This window comes from Scatophagus argus, chromosome 15 (genome assembly GCF_020382885.2).
Source record: "Scatophagus argus isolate fScaArg1 chromosome 15, fScaArg1.pri, whole genome shotgun sequence".
In the NCBI taxonomy this organism is placed as follows: Eukaryota; Metazoa; Chordata; class Actinopteri; family Scatophagidae; genus Scatophagus; species Scatophagus argus.
In genome coordinates this window covers 6,527,115-6,542,942 of record NC_058507.1, presented here as the reverse complement: position 1 = coordinate 6,542,942, position 15,828 = coordinate 6,527,115, and the positions used below count along the sequence as shown (strand labels likewise).

At 42.7% G+C, this 15,828-nt stretch overlaps 1 protein-coding gene across 4 annotated transcripts in view; it reads left to right on the top strand.

Annotated features, from left to right (window-relative positions):
* tnika (TRAF2 and NCK interacting kinase a) overlaps nucleotides 1-15,828 on the top strand; it is a 58,072-nt gene that overhangs the window by 11,876 nt on the left and 30,368 nt on the right. The gene's annotated exons all lie outside the window — the stretch shown is intronic.

Below are 15,828 nucleotides of genomic sequence, written 5' to 3'. Positions count from 1 at the left end.
CTTTCCCTTTTTCTTTACTTTCTCTCCCCTTTGCTTTTTGTTTGTTATGCTCCTCTTCTAGATTTGGCATTTTTGGGGGGAAGTGTTTCTCTGGGACACAGGAAATGCTGGTACTCTGCTGGCCTGACATTTTGACGAAACTGTGGTTTGAGGTTTTTGCTGTCAACTGGGCTCAGCCGTTTCCCGCTGTCATTTAGACGCTATCTCTTGGTCCATGTCACTGTCTGAATTTCCCCTTCCACCTCCATGATGGTCCTCGCTTCCTTTTCCTGATTCTGCCGCTTCATCCTGCCACTCTGCAGGATGTTGCACCAGCCAGGGACACTTTATTTTCACACCACAAGCAGAAGTAAACATGTGTTTGTTCAAATATGTGAAGGTGTAGACATGTGAAGGCCCCTGTGAGTGCATTTATCGTGTGTGAGAGGGTGTCTAATGGAGCAGAGAGTCAAGGTCACGTGGTGACGGAGAGGAGCTGTGCTTGCAGCTGATGGGCCAGATGAGAGGTCAGGCAGAGGTTGGACATGCTTCTCCATGCTTCTAGAAATAATCTGACATCCTCACTTGTGTGTGTGTGTGTGTGTAGATGTGGACAGAATGGAGGAAAAAACACCAAAGGATGAGAGAATAGGAGAGTTATGTGTATTCATTTATTGCTGACTCTGCTGTCTTGGTGAAAGTCATGGCTCATTTACTGGCTGACATTCAGCCAGTCTGTTCTTATACATTACTGAGCCACAGAATGCCTGTGGCAACATCACCGTCCCATTGGCTCTGTAGCCTGTACAGCTGATCCAGACTGGTTTGTGATTGGGTGACACACGGTGTCTGATACCCAGTGGAGTCCACACCAATAGTTCACTCTGTTAGTTGCCTGTTGACAGATCCAAAAATGACATTTCTACTCTTATTTTCTTGTGTGCTCATTGCACCAGAGCTTAATTATATATAGCACATTTCCTGTTTACAATTGGCCATTTGTTGTTCCCTTTAGGTGATAAATAAATACAAACCAAACTACCTGCTTGCAAAGCTCGATAAAAGTCAATTTCACACATTCAAACCTTCATCGGTGTAAAGCAGAAAAAAAAAAACAGTGGAGCTGAAATGATTATAGGAAAATATAAAGTAGATTATAGAAAATTGTGGCAAGTATCAGTTATCAGTTCAGACAAAACAAGCAAGTGCAAAGTGTCAGCTTGAGCTCTTTTCTGTCATTATGTAGACCAAACCTTTATTAGAAAGTATTTATCAGATTAATCAATAGGGAACGGAATAGTGAGTTTCAGCTTTAACTGAAATATAAATCATCATTACAGAATAACAGTGCTAGACAGTGCAAGACAGAAAACATGCTAATAAAAGGTTTTCAGGGCTTAATTTGAAATTTTGACCCCTGGCAAAGACTGGATTCATACACACAGATAAGGAGCCGAGTCACTTGAGCAAAAATGCCATCTATTTTAAATTCCTCATGTGGTCGGGGTCCCTCGTCTATCGGCAAGCTGCCCGAAGAGGATCAGCCTCTTGTGAGCAGTTGAATCTCAGAGTCACCGAGATGATAAATTGACCTTCAGCTGGGTGGGTGTAAGTGAACTGGAATTGCTCTGGCTCCCTCTGAACCATTTTTAGACACTTGTTAGGTCAGAAAAATAACTCGTAGGAATACCTTTGTGTGTGTGTGTGTGTGTCGCTTTGGACTGCAGTATCCCCAGTCTGGATCAATCAGTGTGGTGTGGAGTGAACACCGAACAACTTTTGCTCAGATGTAAAGATTACAGTCAGGCAGCCAGTAAACATGATTTTATTCCTCATTTTGATTCCAAAAATAAATTCAGTTTGCCCGTTGGCCAGGGGCTAGTGTTGCTCTGATGTATGTGTGATCATAGACTGCAAGCTAGAAAGTTGCACCTCGATATTTTCTTTCACACCAGCTTTGGTTGCGGCAGTTTAAAAAACTGAGAATCACTCGATAGCTCCTCTGTCCAAACTATCTTTTATTATGTTCCTCGTTTATGTTTTTGTGAATTTTATGCAGATTAATAGCACGTCAATGTGATTAAATAAAATTATTCTCGCTGCTTTTTCATTTCACTGAAACTGAATTATTCATTGGCATGGACAGACAAATTTAGGCTACCTTTGGGCTTATTTAAACTTTAATAAGCCTGTAGAATTAAGTGAAAAATGCAGCAGGTAAAAGCTAATAACAGCAACATTTCCTGAGCTGTTGGCATTTTTGAAATGTAAAACATTGTTTAGTCATTTTTTAAACCTTTTTTTTTTTTCAAGTCAGACACTTTCATGGTTTTCCTGCATCAAAAACGCGACTCTGAAACGAGTTCACTGCGCTCTGCTGCAGTGGCGTTAACTCGGCGTGCTGTGTGTAATGAAGCTAGAGTTGTGTGTGTGTATCCATGCATGCATCCTTTTGTGCGTGTACACAGTATATGTGAGATATAAAGTTCAGCTCTGTGTTTTAGGTTATTGGTGATAGAGGGCCAGTAATGTGCCACGTAGATGCATTTCTTCTGTGTCTGGGAGCAAGAGATAACAGGTTTATCAACAATTCCATTAGCCCATCTAGTTAAATGATACAAATCTGCTCCACTGTGCTCTCTCCTCTCTCTCTCTCTCTCTCTCCATCTCTCTCTTTTTCCCCTCTCACGGCACACCGAAAATCTCAACTCAGTTAAAAATGTCTTGAAATGTTGTTCCAGGTTTGTTGTTTTTTTGTTGCTTTGTCTCCCCTGTCCGCAAAAACGCTTTGGCTGAGAGCAGTGATAGACGAGTAGCCGTGGCGACAAAGATAATTTTAGCTTTGACTTCTGCCTCTGTCTCGCTTTCTCGTGTTATATCTCCGTGGCAGCTCTGTTTCTTCGCTTTTCCCTCCTCTGTCTGTCCATCCCCCTCACTCCTTCATCACTCGCCTCTGCGCATTTCTCTTATCAATATGTAATCACGTTTTTCTTCTCGTTTCCCGTGTTTTTTGGGTTGAAATTTCCCTGGTGAGCTGTACTTAAGGGAGCAGCCTGTGCCTACAGTATGTGTATATATAGTTTCTACTGGCTGCTCTAAAAGGGCCATAAATAGAGAACACGGGTAATGCTGAATAATTGAACACACTCTCTCTCCACTTCTCTCCCTCTCCGTCTTCCTCTCTCTCTCTCTCTCTTCAGCTGTTGTAACTCTCTCTTCTCATCATCTCCCTCTCTACAGCTCCTTCATCGGTGTTTCCTTCCTTTGTCTTTATCTTGCCACATCTCTCTCTTCTGTTCCCACCTCTCCAGCCCCCCTCCTTCCCATAGTCACTCTCTCTCTCTCTCTCTCTCTCTCTCTATCTTTTTTTTTTTTTGCCATGCTTCTGCTTCTGTACTGTCTCCCTCCTTCTCGCTTTCTTTTTTGATGCCTGTGAATATTTGATGCGATCCTTGTGGGAATTGCAGTTCTCCGAATCGAGGAAGCGCTCCGTGCCTTGCTCAGTGCCACGGCAGGGGTGGGAACGGGGGATCATCCCCCGCCAGCCATTGGACAAAACACTCCCTGACTGACTTAGTTGACGACTTATTGACTGACAGGATTATTGATTGGCTAATTGATTAATCACAGCTCCTCGTCTTTCCCTGGGGAGAAGTCATTTTTCTCCATGATGGATGCAAGGACAAGTTGAGAGGGCAACTAATCATATCTCGGTCACAAGAACTCAAACACGCACGTGCACAGCCATGTGAACGATGACACATTCAGCCCATCGTCTCAACGACTGTCTTCTCGGCTTTGACAGCAACAAAACACTTCCTGCTTTTGTGTGGGTTTGGGTATGTGTGTGAGTGTGTGTGTGTGTGTGTGTGTGTGTGTGCTGTTTTCACATTCAAATACTTTTCTGCCCATGACTCTGCTGTCACCGTGCAGCGAAGGAGCAGGAGATAGAAGGGAGAGAAAAAAAAAAAAAAGGAGGCAACCAATCTTTTTCTCTCCGATGACAGAACACATCCACTCTGCTCCTCCTTAGGCAAAGTGCTCCACGCGCTCTTTAAATATTCACCAGTCACTCTGAGACACACACACACACACACACACACACACACACACCAAGTGACAGTTGGGGGACCTGAGCCGTATGGGCTTTTATTTGCTCACCCGCTGCGACAGCGACTCTGCACAAAAGCAGCTGTGTGGTTTCCATTTACTGCACTGGAGTGTCTGTGTATACACCAACGTATGTGAGCGACGCTTTAAAGGAGCACATATGATTGCATGTTTGTTTCACGTAGTCAAACCTGAGCTATACTATTTGTGTACGTAAAAAAAAGTTTTTTTAAACCTGATGAGCAGATGAGACTGTAAAAAACACAAAGCAGAGGCGTCTGTTCTTATTACGTAAACAAATGCAGAGGAGGGAGATTAAAATTAGGTCTCAAAGACATGCTTCATCTAGTTAACCCATCCCATTACACCCATCTCTCTCTCTCTCTCTCTGTCTGTCTGTGTCTCCGTCTCTTTATTGTTATTACCTGCAGTGTCCCTTCCTGTTTTGCACTCCAGCCCACCTCTCCTCCTCCGCCTCCTCTTCCTCCCTCTTCTGCCCTCTTAAGAACCGAATAAAACTTCAAAAGTGTTTTTTAACCTTCCTTATCTGCTGGAAGTCGCACTGCAAAGGACTATGGGAGATTTTTTTTTTTTCTGTCTACATTCCCGCCACAGCCACCCTTCTACCTCGCATACACATGTGCTCACGAACACACAAACACACACACCTCACAGAAGCAGCAGGAAGTGTTAAAGCCCAGCAGAAGACACTCCAGAAAAGGACTGAAGATAGAACGATGGCGTTTATTCCTCTTTGTTTGATGTTCTAAACTCCTCAAGCTAGTGTTTCTCAGCAGGAAAGAAGATCAAACAGGGAGGCACATGCAGCATGTATCTCTTTGAAAGTAGTCACTGATGGCACTAAAATAGTAACTTGACAAACTAGTGCGTGGCATATTGTTATGTCTTACATTATTTCTTCCTCTATACAAATTTTATTTATTTTAAAAATTTATTTAATCATCCTAAAAACTCCATTTAAATCTGGATTCCTACACTAGTCACCCGGTGTAGTACCAACATATAGATCAATTGGTGATTTAGTGAATGATAAATCCTTCGAGCACCAGAGCTGCCTATGGGAACAAGCCATTCTACCACTGACCTTAGCACAGCTGGTGCAACTGGTAATAAATTATATTCCTAAAGGCATGCAGATGTCAGTTTATTAAATGCTAGATAACTATAAACTAGTGTAGTCTAATACAGCAGGCCTGCAATCAAACCTCCCTTCATGAAGCCCATAAGGATGCATTGTGGTCCTGCTGAGCTAAATCTGTCTATACAGAGAGTCAGTAATGTAGCCTATACGCACTGATATAAATGGGGTAGACAAAATAATAGAAACATGTTTCAGTATAAACAGTACAGCTCAATAGCAACTGTGACCACCGAATTGATTGAAAAACATCTCTTGAAAACAGTTATAACCTCCATGAAATGAGGATGCATTGCATGGCTGTTTTGCACTTAATAATCAGGATGAATGAATGTAATAATGAACAATAACAGTGAATGAGCTCCAGTGAATGACCAAATTATTCTGAATCGGATGATCTTGATGATGACTTGACTACAGTTTTTGTAATATCGTTGCTACCTGTCATATAAAGATTCACCAGAAAGCCGTTCTTTGGGTCCACTGGCAGCAGCACCTCAGTGATACTTTCTACACAGCAGGAAAACTTCCCTTCGAAAATGTATAGGCTAGTTATGCTTGCAGTAAATTGCAGTTAACGTGACACGGGGCTGACGTGTATCGGTAAAGGAATAAAGAATGTGGTATTATGGTAACATTAGTGCTAATGGGGATGCTGCCAGAAGGTCTCAGCTGGGAGTATCTGCAGGCTAGAAGGAGAGGTTTGTGTTTATCTGTGTGTTTAGTAAGTGGATCTACATTATATGGACAAAAGTATTGGGCCACCTGACCATAAGGGCCTGTAATGATTAAATGTCTTGGTATGCTGAAGCATTAAGATTTCTCTTCACTGGAAGTAAGAGGCCAAGCACTGAAAAGCAGTCCCATACCACACCTGAATTCAGTAATAAAGAGGTGTGTCCCATACTTTTGAATGTGTGTGTTTGACTGCTGCTACATACATTACATGTCCCTGGAAGTTATTTACAGTCTGGCATCATGTCACTGCCCCCCTTTTGTTTTTTGAACAAATACTGACACACTAACTGGCGCGCACACACACACACTTCAGTCTCCCGAGTCCTTATGAATGAACTGTGAACCGTGACTGAGGTGGATGTTGCTTGTTACCGTGGGAACAACAGATGTGCTCGTTCTGCCCACATGCAGCCACAGACACACACACGCACACACACACACCTGGTCATTAGCCTACATCCTGTCTTCCCCAAGGCCACACGCCCCACTTACCCACAATGCACTCCTGCCACCCTGACCAGGGTCAATTAGCCATGCTTGATGTCAATAACGATCTCTCATTCTCTTCTTGTCTCTCTTTCCTTCTCTCTCTCTCTCACTCACTGTATTTTTCCAGTTCAGTGTTCTGTGTTTTAATTGATAGTGTGCACTGTAAAGAGCCGTTTAGCTGAGGTTTTAGTGCTCATCAATAGGTTAGTCAATAAGCTACACCAGCTCTGACTCTTTCTATTATTCTCTAGTCCCTCTGTTTTCTCCTTTCTGTTTTTCATGTGTTTTTTTCACAACCTTCAGCTCTCCCACCCCTGCTCTCCTCCATCTGTGCAGCATCTACTATTCATCTTTTCTGTCCTTCTCCATGCCCTCCCTCAGCTGTTTCTCCGACTCTCTCGCCTCCATAGTGTACAGTAAATCAGGTCGGCTGTTCGTTTGACCTCCAGAGCTGCCGGAGCGTGATGCTGATGTGCTGAACCTGCCGCTTTGGCTCCTCGCTGCAGCCCTCCTCCTCTTCCTCCTCTTCCTGCTCTTGTTGTTGTGTTCCCTCACTCATACAGACTCTCTTGATCTTTCTTCTGCCAGCTGCATGTTTGTTTGTGGGTTGATTTTTGTCTGCTTGTTCTGCAGATGTTGTCGCATCAGGGGGACCATTTCTTTCTTCTATGTCTATCTGAAGACCTTTCAGCACTTTGATTTGTTAGGAGGAATTAGTAGATGATTGGGCAGGTCACTGCCTAACAGAGTGAATTAAACAGTGAGTGCATTAGTGAGTTAACCCGTGTAAATTAGTTAGTGACGCAGTGAGGTAACGTGATTTGACAGTTTTAAAGGGGGTCATGCAGCTGTTAAACCAACGGCATCAGGCTGGAAAACAATATCAGCGTACAGTACGTGTCTTTATAAGTGAGTTAATCTGGGTCAGCCTCAGACGCCTACCATAAATAAGCTCTGACCACACATATGTTCATAAAGCAACATGGTTATCCTGTGAGGGCTGAATTATTTCCGTCACATCAAAGGGGTTGTTTATGAAGTGGACGAGCTTTCACAGTTTTCTGACTTCATGCATGTTCACACACACCAACACCTGAATTCCCAGACCCACAGATCCTCTTTGCATGTATAACATTAAACTAAATCTAAATATATCTTGTCATATGATGGTGGACATGCCCGACTTTGTGTATGCAGTCTGTCTCTTCGTTTTGCAGCTTCTTTGCCTGTTTGCACACTTAAAACGTTTTGTTCGCCTGCGTTTGTGATTATTTAGTGCTGCACCAAATCCTTTTCCCTGACCGTGGCGGTTAGTCTGTTTCTTGTACATTTGTGTGTCTACCGGCTTGTTAATTAGCTTGTTGTACTGTGAGCTGGCAGGTTAATGAGCGGCTATATTTCAGACTGCTGATATATTATTGTTTCAGTAGGCTTTAGCCGATAACGCCGGTTCATACAGAGTGGAATCAACACTTGTGTGTGTGTGTTGTAAAACTCTCCATCCTGCAAACCCCCTCTCCTTCCTCCACCCGTCAATAAAAGCCCTCTGGACTGTTCTACAGATCATTGCCTTCGTCTTTCTTCCTCTCATCTTTCCTCTTTCTTTCTTTCATCACCCCCACCTCTCTTTCTTTACTACATCCTTCTCCCACAAACTGTCTGACTGTATATGTTTCCCCCATCTTCACTGGCTCCCGTTAAATCTTCTCCCCTTTTAAATCTTTTCCCGTCTCAATTCGTCTCCTTTCCTTTCTCATGTGTGAGTGTGAGCGCAGCCTCGGGGTGCTTCTATATTTCCTGGGCAGTGCAGTAGTAGATTGGAATGGAGGCCTTTGTCACTTTTATTTACTGCCTCACTGATTCCACAACAGCTTGTGCGCGTGCACGCTCGTCTGTGTGTGTTGGTGTGTGTGGGAGCACGAGTGAATGCGGAATGATTGCAGGTGTTTGAACTGCAATGAGGTGTGTCTGGGAGTATTGCCCCCTCATTTCTTTGGGCTCCTTCGGGCAGAAGTGTATTCGTGTCGTTTATTAGCAGAAAGTAGCTTTAATTCTGCATCGCAGCTCCGGCGACAGGTGAGCGTGCTGGGATTGTAAACCTTCACTGTCAAACCGATGGACGTTGATAGGAGGGTACACACTGAAACACCGGTTGTCTGAAATCCTTCAACCCCAACACAGCTGAACTACAGTTTGGTGTGTGTGAGTGTGTGCGACAATAGTGGGCAATCTCCCTCTACGACCCTGCCTGTCAGAGACAGACACAAAGGAAAATGTATAGAGTGAAAACCCAGGGGATCGGCCCATAGCCCACTCTTCCCCTGTGATACGGTTACCATGCCGACAGGCCCTATGCCATGTTTAGATGCCATTCAGTCAATTCGAGTTTGATGTTTGTCTGTGTATGTTTGTGTGGATTACGATGACGGCACAGATTGGGATTATGGCATGACCCATTTCCTTTTCACAAAGAGCTGGCAGTAACACAAACTGGTAATCTGTTCCTAGTGAGTGTGTGTGTGTGTGTTTGCATTCATATAAGTATCTTTGCCTTTGTCTTCCTGTTCAAGGGGGACATTTGAAGATTGATGCAGATGTTCGCAGAACCTTGTGGAGTCTTGTGACAAAATTGACTAAAAACAGATGCAGACGTTTGATTTGTTTTTTTTATTGTTTGTACTTAGTAGACCCTGGTTCATGCTAAAACAAATGGTATACTTTACATTATTGATTGAAGACCAGATATTTTGGCAGCCACCCCTGAAATGTTAGATGTCGCAGTGTCCTTGAACACATCAACAGGCAAATCAGGGTTTCCAGAGGGAAGAACTTTAGCACAAGTCACTAAACACATGACATTTGTTCTGTGAAATATATATCATAAAAGTGTATTTATTTTTCAGGATGTTTGAGGCAGTCTTGGTTTCAGGTGAGATGGCCCATCTCTTTTAAAATATTGTAGGAAATCCTGTAGTTTTCTTAAAATGGTCCTAATTACAACTGCATTGCAATGATGGCAAAAAAACCCAGAAAGCTTGAACATTACACCTTAGTAAATGTCTTGAGCAAGTTTGAAATCTCTGCAAGAGGATTTTTAATCATAGTGAATGTGATAGAAACCAGTGGTTCCCTTGCAAGTGGGATATCAATCTTGATATGGATTAGCTTTGAAAAGGACATTTGAAGTTAATGGGCTAAAACATGCAGAGCTGTTGGTGTATGTGTTTAAATTTCAGTTGAAGTAGAGCCCTAAAATAAAACAAGGATCTATTTTTAAATGGCTCATCCAGTCAATGTGAAATTTGGATAGTTTCTTTTGACCTTGCAGCTTGGCCACACACCGAGCACACACACCGAGTGCAGATACGCTGTGAAATTCAGCTCTCTCACTGAACTAGTCCTCTGCTCATCCCATCCCTCGTTTCACCTCTTCCTCCTCTCACTCCTTTCCTCACCCCATGTCTTCTTCTAAACAACAAATCTCCCGTGTCAGGACAATAGTCTCTTATTCCCTCTCTTCTCCCTCTCTTGTCTGTGTGTGTGTGTGTGTGTGAGTGCATGTTTGTTTAAGTGTCGTGCCCACTGTATTCTGGCCAGCCAAGACTGTTGCTAGGCTACGACAGGAAGTGTCCTGCATGGTAAATGCGTCCGAGGGTGGGGTGGGGGGGGTCTGTGTAATTGACTTGGCAAGGGCATGGATGTGCACTCAAACCAACAAAATACACACAAGCTGTAGAATCATTTCTGTGTTGCGCTCATGCACGCACATGCACGTGCGGGCACACACACACACACACACACTCATGCAGGAGCTTTAGGTATCATGATATCCACCAGCAGGTTGTATTAAGGCAGTGGCTGGCAGGTTGGTCTCGCCTAACTGAAGCTGCAAGCTGCGAATGATGAAGAGATGCTTCCCTCTGCAGCCTGTGGTGCTGGTGTGTGTGTGTTGTATGTGTGTGTGCTCGTTCCCTTCAGAAATACCATAAAAGAGAATCATTACACAGACACACACACACACCAACCTCTTCTTCTTCAACGTCGTACACACACATACCTGCAAATCATACAGAGCACTCTGCGTACCAAGCGCTTAACAGGCATTTTACTTTCACTTGGCTGGTGCAATTAATCATAATTATGTGTTGATGATAATTGCTGGAATAGGTGCACTTTGTGTCGGTTTGACACCTCCCTTGTGGTGCACATGGAAGGGGATGGATGAGATGAGAGTAAATGAAGTCTGTTTGGTTCTCCACCTTTCACTACAGTATGAGGTTATCTGGCTGAGAGCTATATTAGTCATCAGGTAGTAGTTTGAGTGAAGTACAATGAAGAAGTTTAAATACATAACAATTATTTTACACAGAATACACGAGTTTTTAGTCCTGCAAGGCTAAGATGGTTGACTAGTTGAAATTGCCAGCCATTCTGGTTAGTGATTAATTAATTGATTAGTTTTTGGAAAGTAGTTAGACAAACTTTTAGATGTGACAGCTGATTAATTAGATTAGTCAGATGAAAAACAAATCAGCAATTGTTGCTTACCTTGCACTTGTGATGTGAATCAACACTTGTTGCGTTAGAAGATTTTACATTTTAAGTCTCACAGAATTTGTGTTTATTCCAAAGCAGTTTTGTTTAAACACATTAAAATTCAAGTGAGTTTTGTGTTCACCTGGTGTGTACTTTGCCCTGTAATCACCGTTGTCTTCCTTGGACCAATCATCAAAAATTGCGGCACTGAGTAAACAGAAGCTTTTTCACCCCTGATTTATTTAAAATTCAATCACTACCACATTTGAAACATCATACACAATAAATGGACATTTTTTTGGGAGGAACCATCAGTAAAAGCCCAACACTCCATTTCAAATCCCAACCCTTGCAGTCATTTGAGAAACACTGACCTGTGGGATGACGCCAAGTAATGATGCTGCCGTGATGTGGCCGCCGGAAGGCTGATTGGAGATCAGTTTGGTATCAGTTTGCTGTCTCCATCACAGCGCGGCCATCCAAGCGGAACAAACATAGTCAATTTGGTCTGTTATCGCTCAAACGCACCTGGCCTGACGGCATCGCAGCTCCTTGTGGGTGTTTGTGAAGATGTGTGTGTCTGTGTGTTGGGGGGAGTGTGAGTGACAGATGTTTTGCTATCATGTTTGGTCAAAATACCTTCACGGGATTAAAGAGAGGGAAAAAAATTAGTGGATTCGACATGTGAAGATAATTTCCTACAGCTAATTTGAAATGCCAGTGTGTGATGATTCAAGCTAATGCACAGCATTCTCAGTATAATGACAGGAAGTATCAGATAAAAGCATTTGTGTGTGCAAGTATTCGGTATGTGTGTATTATTTATTTTCTTTGCTTTGTGGAGAGACTCGGGCCCCATGTCAGTGCAGTGTGGTTTGCAGAAAGCACTCAGTGCATCAGCAGAGGCAAAGTGAGAGGGTTGCAGGAGTCCTCGCCTTGTGTCATATTTGCTTGTCGAGCTCAAAGCTGACTGCTGTTTTGTTGGCATTAGCGTTCAGCTCAGTCATGTTCATGTAGGACCCGCTTTTCACAGGCTGCTGGTCCGGGCTGTGAGGCATGAGAGAGAGAGAGAGAGAGATGGGAAATACAGGGGGAGAGAAAGCAAGGGAGAAATAATGAGAGGCATAAAGAGGAAACTGTGAGAAGTTAAGAGGGTTAGGTAATGAGAGGGAGAATCAGAGAGAGAGAGGGAGAAAATGCAGATCTAGGTCAGAGAGGCAAAACAGTCAATAAATGAGTGGAGGAAGGGATGAGCAGGCCTGTGAGGCTCAAAGCTTCTCGTTCTGAATGGGATGAATTAGAGAGAGAGGGGGCCATCCTTATGAAAAAGAAAAAAAGAAAGAAGATGGCAAAATGTTTTAAATATCATGTGAATTCTTTTCTCATTCACAGGGCTGCAGCAGACATTTATGATCATTTTTTGATTTTTTATCTTTGATGATGAGGGCATAGTTCAGCATTTAGGAAATTAACTTATCTTCTCGCTTGAGTTCGATGAGAAGATCGATACAACTTTAATGTGCATTGGACAGGGAGCTGAAGTCAGGACGAGATAAGCTTAGTGTTGTTTAAAAACTGAGAACCGGGGGGGGGGGCAGCAAAATAGCTAATCATGTTGTGCTCAAGGTAAAAGAAAATGGTTACAAAAACCTCTGAAGGTCACCAATTAAAGTGGAAGCAGACAACTTTTCCACCTTAGTGGTGTTATTGTTGGCACAGCTGTCGCAAAGTCAACCGGATTGCAATCCTAATGGACTTCCACTAATCAGTGGGTGGCATCACGGCGACTATGAAGTACCTAAGTTCCCATAACGTCTGAAGATAATGTCGTCAAATTGCATTGTGCTTTGTTTTGTCCATCCAACCGTCCAAAACCCAAATTAAGTTGACTCACAATGTTATAGAACAGAGAAAAGCAAATCCTCTCATTCGACAGGCTTTATTCAGTAAACATGTGGTGTTTTAGCTTGATAAATGAGACAATTAATTGACTGATGGTTTCGGCACAAATCATTTTGTCGTTTGTCCTCCCCGATTGTTTTATATCATTGTTAGACACATTATCCTGTTAACTGGAATTGGAAATGCTATGTAGCAAGACATACCCCCCCATCTCATCTTCAAATTTGCAAATAAATGAACAAGGAGAGGACAAAGACCGAGCAGGAGGAGGAGGAGAAGAACAGACAGTGCTCATTCCTTTCTGTTGCTCCTTTCACACTTGGTCATTTAATAAGGCTGGATGACATTACTGCTCCAGGAGGAAAGGGGAGATGGAGGGAGGGAGGTTGTCAGGTGGCTCGGAGTAATGAATCTTTATCCAGCTCTGATGATGACCATGTCCAATATCTATTTGACACGTTCTCGCTCTCTCGCTTGCTCTTGTACTTGATCTCCAACTCCCTTAATCATTCTCTCTGCTTCCTTCCCTCTTCTTTGCAAATGTGTGGGTGTCTGCAAGAGTTCTTCTGTGTGTGAGTGACTGGTGAAAATAGTATTTTATATGTGTGTGTGTGTGTGCATGTGTGTCTGTAAGTGTATGTGTGAGTTTCTGGTTTGTAAGTGGCTGTAATTCCTTTGTTGCTCTCCAACAAAGCCAGTCCTTGTGCTCGTGGAATTGGGGCAGTCTGATCCTAATGAGAAATCCCTGTTCAATCTTTCTAGCTCTTTTACTCTCACAGAATCTGGACTCTGTGTGTTCGTGCATGCGTGTGTGTGTGTGTGTGTGTGAGAATAAAAGACTGAGAGACTGATCACAGTGTTCAGCCGTCCAGTGGTGCTTAGTTTGCATTGAGCGGTACTGGATTGTGACACAAAGAATTATCATATTAAACCCCCTAACTTTCTTTTAGCAATAAATCAGCAAGTTTAAAAGTTTTTTTTTTAAATTCAAACTGTTAATGAGAAATTTAAATGATGACTTTAAATTTCCCTTATTAAGGGTGAGGGCTGGGTATTGGACTCTGTACCTTTAAGATTTGAATTTGATATTTTCATTCGATGCTTTCTGTCCCCACAGCTAGGGGAAAAAAAGACTATTTGCATGGTTTTTCTCGCAGCCAATCACGTCGAGCACCCTTTGGTTTTAATAGGACATGTAAATGTCATTACCACAGCAGACAGATAGATAGATAGATAGATAAATTCAAGCATCCAGTAGCACATTACAGCAGTGTCGGTTAGTCAAAAAGTAAACAAACAAGGCCTGACTGTTAGTAGGAAATAGACTAAACATTAATAAGCTACAGCCCATACAGTCTGTGGTGTGATGAAGTCGAGTGTATTTGCCGAGATGAAACCAAAACATCTGAAAGCATGCTGCATTGCAAGTCTGTACACAACTGAAGCCTTCCATTTACATGATCATTGAATGAAGTAGAAAAAAACAGGTATCAAATGAGTGTATCGATATCACCCTAAAAGTACTGGTATTGTAATTTTTTGAAATGATACCAGGCCCTCAGCTTGTGTAATGAATGCACGGGCGCAGAGTTTTGTTCCCACTCACAGCTCAGAGGACATGAGTGCTTTCTCAGATTAAAACAAACCGTGGTAACTTTTGAATCAAAACATTATGGCACGGCTCTAACAGAGATTTAATCGTAATATAAGTTAACTAGTTCTGACTTTATCAGCAGTGTGTATAAAGCAATGCTATTGAGCTGGCCACATTATTTTGCAGTTAATAACTGTATTTATTGAATTTTTCCAACCATTCATCAAGTAAAGTGTGTTTTGGTGAGCTTGTGTGTACAATTGATCTGTTAAAATGAGCTAAAAGTAGAACGTGAAGCGGTGAGAGTGACTAATGACCAGTGGCAGGGTGCAGAGATGGTTCTGTTAATGTAAAATCACTCGTGCAAATGAATTGCAAAGCAATGAAACCTCAGAACTTTTAACCATCATATGCTTCTGTTATTACTGTCACATTCCTGTTTTGGCTGCCGGACTCGTTATCAGAGCAGCCCTACGATTAAAGCCCTCAGGAGGCGCTTTCGAGCCAGACCGTTAATGCCATCTGGTTTATAAACAAGTCCACCAGGAAAACAGTCCTGCCCTTGTTTTGAGTGTGTGTGTGTGTGTTTGTATACTTGACTATGTGTGTAGGTATTTGTTTGTTTGTGCCACTGCTGCTAAGCTGTTCTGCTCAGACTGTAACATGCTAATCAGCTGAGCCCAGACAGGTGGAAGTAATAGCCATCACTGGTTTTAGCATCTCTGGCCCTGTTAGCTTCATTAGCTAATCATTGCCACAGATGCTCTGTTGCAGACTAACCGCTTGGGTCTTCTAGCCGCCCCTCGGCTCCCCAATCTCCCGGTTTCCTTGCCTCCTGGCTCCCCCAGGCCTCTGCCTAACCTCAATATTACACAACACAGTCAAGTGTGTGGACTGGTGCCTTTGTTAGATCCTCCATGTTGTGAATCTTAGTCGCTTTCAGCTGCCATTTTGGCTACAATTTGTCATTTTCAGTATTGGACTGATGCTGCATTTATGCAAGTCCTGTCCTGTTCTGGATTTCAGTTTGGCTATTTATCTCTAAAATCCTCTCAAAGGCTTAATCCATAATGTTTGACCAGATAACTGAAAAGTTTGACATAATGTCATATTTTGTGTTGTGTTCTTGAACTTTGCTTTCAGTATTCAATCATGAATGTCAGATGTTTTAGAGAAATGTTCTATCAAGGGGCTTAAGCAGCATCAGAAAACATCACTAAGTCAGTTATCGTTGCCTGTAAGCTCTTGTATTCAAAGACCTCTCTGCATGTCCTGCGTTTTCTTCTGAAAACTGTGAACCGTTAAATGGACGTTGACATTT